Below are 7480 nucleotides of genomic sequence, written 5' to 3' on the forward strand. Positions count from 1 at the left end.
ATGGAAAGCTCGAGGGCATCAGTCAAAGGCAGTGAACATTTCGGGGTCTCCTTCCCATGGTGGCACAAGGTCTGGAGGGAACCAACCAGTGGGTTCAAATCGAAAAAGTCTAGGATTAGATTAAATAGTAGGAAAAAACTCTTTAGTGCAAGGGTGGAGAGGCACTGGAACACATTGTACAGGGAACTTGTGGCCGACCCATCCCTGGAAGTGTTCAAGGCCAGGTTGGATGGGGCTCTGAGCAACCTGAACTAGTGAAAGGTGTCCCTGCCCATGGCAGGGGGGTTGAAACTAGATGACCTTTAAGGTCCCCTTCCAACTCAAACTATTTTATCATAATTCCAAGATTCACAGTCAAGCCTCCAGAAAACCTGCCCTCTACCTCAGACCTAGGATCCTTTCTAAATATAGTGCCCACAGTCACATTTCGTTTATATTTTCAGTTGCACAGCTCGCAAAGGAGTCTCCTAGACTAGCATCCACTTTATAGAGAAATAAAGAGAAATGTCTAAGAGCTAGAGTCTGGAACTACAGAAGTCAATGGAAAGTCACATGACGAGTGTAGAGTAGACCAGGAAATAAACTGTAGGATTTGCAGCTTCTCTGATGCTATCACACCACTAGGATTCACTGGTGTGGGATTTTTTTTCCCCCCACTATAAATAACTACCCTGGATAGTACAGATTTATTATTCCAATGAAGCTGGACCTCACTGAGGAGCTAGTGATTGCTAATTGTTAATAAATTCAGTGCTGTGAGATCTGGGATTTTTCTCTCTTGTGTATTATTTTACAGCTCATTGAAGATATTACTGTAAAAGCTAAAAGCTCTTGCTTCCTTATTAACAAACTTTTTTTATTAGCGTAATCTACTCTCATTTGATTTGTTGATTCTTTCATGATATCCTGCAGATCCTATTACTGTGTTTCCTGTCATGATCAATTTGCTGTGCCCAGTCATATGTTCCAATTACAAATTGTACTGGAGATCAGAAAAAAAAACACTAACCTGTATCAGAACTATTTAAAACTGAAAGGTAAATCTTCATTAAAACATTAGAGTGGACAAATTACATGAAACAAAGTACTCTAAATGACAGTGTTCTAAGCAGAAAAAAAGAATTCTCTTACATTTACTGGAACATTTCTTCTTCTGAAATACATTAGTGTGTTATTGTGTTTTAGTACTAGGCTCGAAAACATTCCCACAGATTCCTCTCCTGAAACAATCTGGCTTCATATTAAAAACAGCATCCTGCATTCCTCTGAAGAATCCTTAGGGTTCTCCCTCAAGAAGAACAAGGACTGGTTTGACGAAAACAACCAAGAAATCCAAGACTTGTTGAGGAAGAAGAGAACCGCCCACCAAGCACACCTTGCACTGCCATCCTGTCACGCAAGAAAAGCAGCCTTTCGTCTCGCATGCAGCAAGCTCCAACAGAAACTCCGTGACATCCAGAACAAGTGGTGGATCGATCTAGCTGAAAAAACTCAATTATGCGCAGATACAGGTGATCACAAAGGTTTCTATGAGGCCTTGAAAACAGCATACGGGCCTACATACCAGGTCCAAAGCCCTCTACTCAGTGCTGATGGTCAAACGTTTCTCACAGATAAAACCTCCATTCTGAATCGATGGTCTGAACACTTTCAGACTCTTTTCAGTACCAACCGTGTAGTCCAAGATTCAGCAATTCAGTCCATCACACAACAACCAGTAAAGTATGAATTGGATACTGCCCCCACTTTAGGAGAAACCCTCAAGGCCATACAGCAGGTAAAAATAGGCAAGGCAGCGGGGGTTGATGGAATTCCACCTGAAGTCTGGAAACATGGGGGCCTTGCACTCCACACCAAATTTCACGAGTTTGTGGTGCGCTGTTGGGAGCTCGGTGAACTACCATCAGACCTTCGTGATGCTGTCATCATCACTTTATATAAGAAGAAAGGTACTAAATCAGATTGCTCAAACTATCGTGGTATTACTCTGCTCTCCATTGCTGGCAAAATCCTGGCAAGAATACTCTTGAACAGACTAATACCCACTATAGCAGAAGGAATTCTACCTGAAAGTCAATGTGGTTTCAGAGCCAACAGGAGCACCACAGACATGGGATTTGTTCTCAGACAACTGCAAGAGAAGTGTAGGGAACAGAACAAAGGTCTCTATGTAACCTTTGTCGACCTCACCAAGGCTTTTGATACTGTGAGCAGAAAAGGTCTCTGGCAGATTTTGGAACGTTTAGGTTGTCCCCCCAAGTTCCTTAAAATGATCATCTCACTCCATGAGGATCAGCACGGCCAAGTCAGATATGGCAACACACTTTCTGAGCCCTTTTTAATTAACAATGGTGTGAAACAAGGTTGCGTTCTCGCTCCTACCCTATTCACCGTCTTCTTTAGCATGATGCTCCAAAGGGCCACAGCAGACCTCGATGATCAGGACGGTATCTACATTCGATATTGTACTGATGGAAGTCTATTCAATCTAAGGCGACCGAAGGCCCACACCAAGGCCTTAAACCATCTTGTCCGGGAGCTGCTTTATGCTGATGACGCTGCCCTTGTTGCCCACACAGAAGCAGCCCTGCAGCGTTTAACATCCTGCTTTGCAGATGCTGCTGAGCTCTTTGGGCTGGAAGTCAGCTTAAAGAAGACAGAGGTCCTCCATCAACCTGCACCTCAGGAAGTCTTCCATCATCCCCACATCACCATTGGCCAATCAGAGCTCAAATCAGTCCAACAGTTTAATTACCTTGGTAGCCTCATCTCCTCAGATGGTAAGATCGACGGAGAGATAGACAACAGGTTAGCTAAGGCATATAATGCTTTTGGAAAACTCCACAAAAGAGTATGGCGTAATAAACACTTAAAGAAAAGCACCAAGATCAGCGTTTACAAAGCCATAGTGTTGTCTACTCTCCTATACGGCTCCGAATCATGGGTCATCTACCGCCACCACCTGCGTCTCCTAGAACGCTTCCATCAGCGCTGCCTCTGTACAATCCTTAACATCCGCTGGTCAGATTATGTGACCAATACATCTGTACTAGAGCAAGCAGCTGTCACTAGTATTGAGGCCATGTTACTGAGAACGCAGCTGCGATGGGCAGGGCACGTCTCAAGGAAATAAAGGCAGAAGGCAGACTCTGGTCAGCAAATAGTTGAAGAATAAAAAGCTGAATTTGCTAAATAGGCAGCAAAGTTGTATTCTTATGCCTCATACCAATAAGCACTCTTACTCCCATACACTGTAAATATAGTGTGTTAACTAATTACTTCTTTGTGCATCCACTTAATAGGTCTGTGTATGTGAATATAGCCTTACATAATGTACCCTTACCCTTAGCCAAGTGGTCTTTCACTGAACACAGAGGAACTATGTGGATCTTTGTGATCCACGTGCTCGAATTCCAGAGATGGCCTCAGTACAGCTGCATTGGAAACAAAACAGAGTGCACCTGAGCTCCTGAAAACATGAGCAGTAGATAGCTTTTGAAACTGTTTTTTAAGTAACTTGTTTACCTCCATAATTATTATGTAAGTTAGATATTGAGGACTTAATTATTCACATCCTATTGGGCAAAACCATGAAAAGAGAACTAGTCTTTTTGTCTGCTTAACATTTAATAGAAAGTCCTTAGCCTTATTCTCCTTTTTTGTACCTTACTTACACCCACTAGATTACTTTCACTTTACCGAAGCTTAAATTAGGGATCAATCAGGACCCAAGTAATTTTTTTATCCATCTGTCTAAAGTACCTAAGCCAAACCAGTTCACAGTGATCCAGGAGCTCTTCCTAAGGGGTGTTCTTCACTTGTGTATAACGTAGTTCCTTATGAAATCAGTGGGAATCATGTATGTGTCCCAAAGTGAGAATTTGCTCCATATCTCATTCATAGAATCTAGTTATTAAAAAATAGACTTGTTGAGCATTGCTGATTTTTTTGCTTGTTCATAAGCGCTTTTGCAATATGTCTTGTCACACTGAATAGATTTAGACTGTGAATTATGAATTCTGATTTGTATGTCTTTGTTGTTTGGAAAATATAAATACAAATATTGTCATACTTCTGCAAGATAGTATGGTTTGGATGTGAATGCTGCTCTATTCAAGTGACAATGGAAAAGTTCATTTTTTAATGTTAGCCGTTGTTCAAGCATATGTGAATACACGATTATTTTGCTGTGTCTTTTTACTGTATCCTAAAAACCCCTGTAACTCTACAGTGAGAAGTGCTGAAATGCATTGAATGATGAAGATCTTATGCTATAGGATCTTCTAAAACCTCTCTCATCTTCACTGTGGCCATCCAGGAAAAAGTAATTTATATCATATACAAAATATCCTAGTAAAACCTTACATCCTTGTACGTACTATGTGCTACCAAACAATGCAGACTTTTTGATATGCCATAGTTTCTGTAGTTCTCATCCATTTTTTTGTTCTCCAGGCACACAGTTGAGATTGTTTTACTCCATATGATGGAGAAGCAAAACCGGAGATTACACGTCTTGGAACAACTCAGTTATGAACTCTGTAGCTCATCTTTACTATTTAGCAAGGAATTTGCAGAGCTGTCATGATACAGCTGCCCAGTGATTTAGCATTTCTGTCATAGTGGTGACAGAATCTATTCACTTTGATAGAATATTAGCAATCATTTTCCTGTTACATAAGGCTGAGGTTCTCATTGCAAGAATTGCTGTACTACCACAGTAAGAATAAAAATAATTTCTGCCCCATAGAATAAGTATGTAACATAATCATTTCAATAAAATAATAAGAAAAAAGGATATTATTTAAAACTTTGAAAGGAAAAATTAGTGAAAAAATAATTCTTTAGTCAGCCATCAAAAGAAACAAAAAATAATGAAGTTGCATGTAGCAACAGCAGATTGACAGGCATTGACAATGGCATTCAAGCTATTTTGCCCTCAGAGTCTCTGCATGATTTCCACATACACTTAAGAAAGCTGCTACTTTTTTCTTACAGGTTTTACCAACAGGACATGTCTTTGGAGTCACCAGTTACCCAGTCTTCTATATCAAGCATCTTCACTTCCTATGGGGAGCTTTTCCACAGTTTTACATATTTCAGTTACACTGGTCATAGAATCATAGAATCATTAAGGTTGGAAAAGACCTCTACAATCATCAAGCCCAACCATCAACCCAACACCACTGTGTTCACAAAAAAACTGTGTGCCCTAACTGCCACATCCACTACGTCTTTTCTCCAGATTAAACAACCTCAGCTATCTCAGCCACTCCTGATAAGAGTTGTACTCCAGATCCTTCATCATCTCCATTGCCCTTCTATGGACACTTTCCAGCACCTCAGTGTCTTCCCTGTAGTGCGTGAGGGACCCCAAACTGAACACAGAGTTTGAGGTGAGGCCTCACCAGGGTACAGGGGAATGATCCCTTCTCTAGTCCTGCTGGCCACACTATTGCTGATGCAGACCAGGATGCCACTGGCCTTCTTTGGCCATCTGGGCACACTGCTGGCTCATGTTAAACCACTGTCAACCAGCATCCCCAGGTCCTTTTCTGCCAGGCAGCTTTCTAGCCATACTGCCAAAATCCTGTGACACTGCACAGGGTTTTTGTGACCCAAGAGAAGGACCTGTCACTTTGCCTTATTGAACCTCATCCCTCTGGCCTTTACCCATGGATCCAGCCTATCCAGACCCTTCTGCAGAGCCTTCTGCAGAGCCTTCCTTCTGCCCTCAGCAGATCAACAGTCCAACCCAACTTGGTGTCATCTGCAAGTTGACTGAGGGGACACTCAGTCCCCTCATCCATATCATTGATTAAGATATTAAATGGGACTAGTCCCACCACTGAACCCTGGGGAACATCACTTGTGCCTGGTTGTTGGTCACTCTATAATGATAGATAGAAAGAAATAGTCTCAAATATCAGAAGATTCTTCTCCTCCAAATGTGAGGACTGTCCATCAACAATTCATAAAACTTTTACACTGTGAATGCCTCCTGTCTTTCTTTACAGAAGATGGGGATGAAAATTGAGTCAATAAACTCAGTGTCCCTGTTGGATTCCTACTAAGGTACGATTAAGAAATTATGTTCTCCAAGGGACCACTGTTGCTTGTTTGATTACTTATTCTCAGCCATAAATTTCAAGGTGAAATTTGGTAACAGTCCCTATTGCTTTTATGGAATATTAGGTATGGAAGATGTAATTACCGTTGCTTTTTCTGAGGAGTAGAGGAAGAGAAGGGGAAGCCATGCCTCATTAGGACACGACTCGTAAACATCTTATACAAATATCTGTTGAGGTTTTCAAAGACTGAACGCATTAGTCTCACTTTAGCAGTGAATAGCACATAATCCTGTGTTACCATAATTGTCTATTTTGTTGCTCCTTGCAAAACTGTGTGAGATACCATAGTGTGCATTTTTGAGCCAAAGCTAGCTACTAATTCAAAGCCAAAAAACACCACTAAATCAGTACCAAATGTACTTGGAGGTATCCCAAACAATGGATGATGAATGGCTTTCTCTGTGGAAAAGTACAGGCTGAAGGCAAACAATAGAACTGCAGGTTTAGTCCCCTCCCAAACTCCAACTTGTACCAAATAAACATAAAATTAAGAGTACGAGAAGCTAGAATTCAAATTCATCTCCCATCAGCACTATGGCCATGGTAACCGACTTTCCAGTTTGTTCATCGGATTTCAACACAACGAATTCTAAGGCAGGTTATTATAGAAGTTAACCTTCTTTGCTACTGCCTCTTTCTTATTCCACTTATGCTGAAATTTTAGGCAAATTACATGCCCCATGTAAATACATCCCTAACTGTACAAATGATCAATCTACTAGGAGTCAAGAGATGGTATTTCATTTGCACAGCCTCAATACGGACTACTTGAATGAAACTAATCCCAGGTCGAAGAAATAATTCTAGCAGATATACTCAGCTTTGCAGGTTTAAACTGTTACCAAAACTCCTGTCAACCTACCCCTCACTTGGAAGTTAGTTGAAGGAAATTTATTCCCATTATCCTGCCATTTACTAGTACCATTTAAACCAGGCAGAAAATATGTCTCCAAGGAATGGTAATCTCTGTTAAAATACAGAGAAAGGACTTAAGACATCTAACTTAAATCACTAGCACTGTTTCCATCCCACGTACATGGGTCAAAGTCCTCGAACACAGAACTCTTTCTCAGCAATATCTAGTCTCAAGGTTTTATGCTGCAGTGAGCTCAAGGTATTTCCAAGTTAATTACAAGAAAATTATAGTAAACAGTACATAAAACTTCTTCTGTTTTATAGATTACCATTAGTCAACTGCCAATAGTAAATTATTATTTTTGGAATTGTTTAGCAAAAGTGCACAACGGAACATTTTTACAGATAAAAAAAGAAATAAAAATTACCGCCAAATTTCAAATTATAGAATATAATGTGAACACAATATTGGCTCTGTGATAATAATTCTAAAA

The sequence above is a fragment of the Chiroxiphia lanceolata genome, chromosome Z (genome assembly GCF_009829145.1).
Source record: "Chiroxiphia lanceolata isolate bChiLan1 chromosome Z, bChiLan1.pri, whole genome shotgun sequence".
Lineage (NCBI taxonomy): Eukaryota > Metazoa > Chordata > Aves > Passeriformes > Pipridae > Chiroxiphia > Chiroxiphia lanceolata.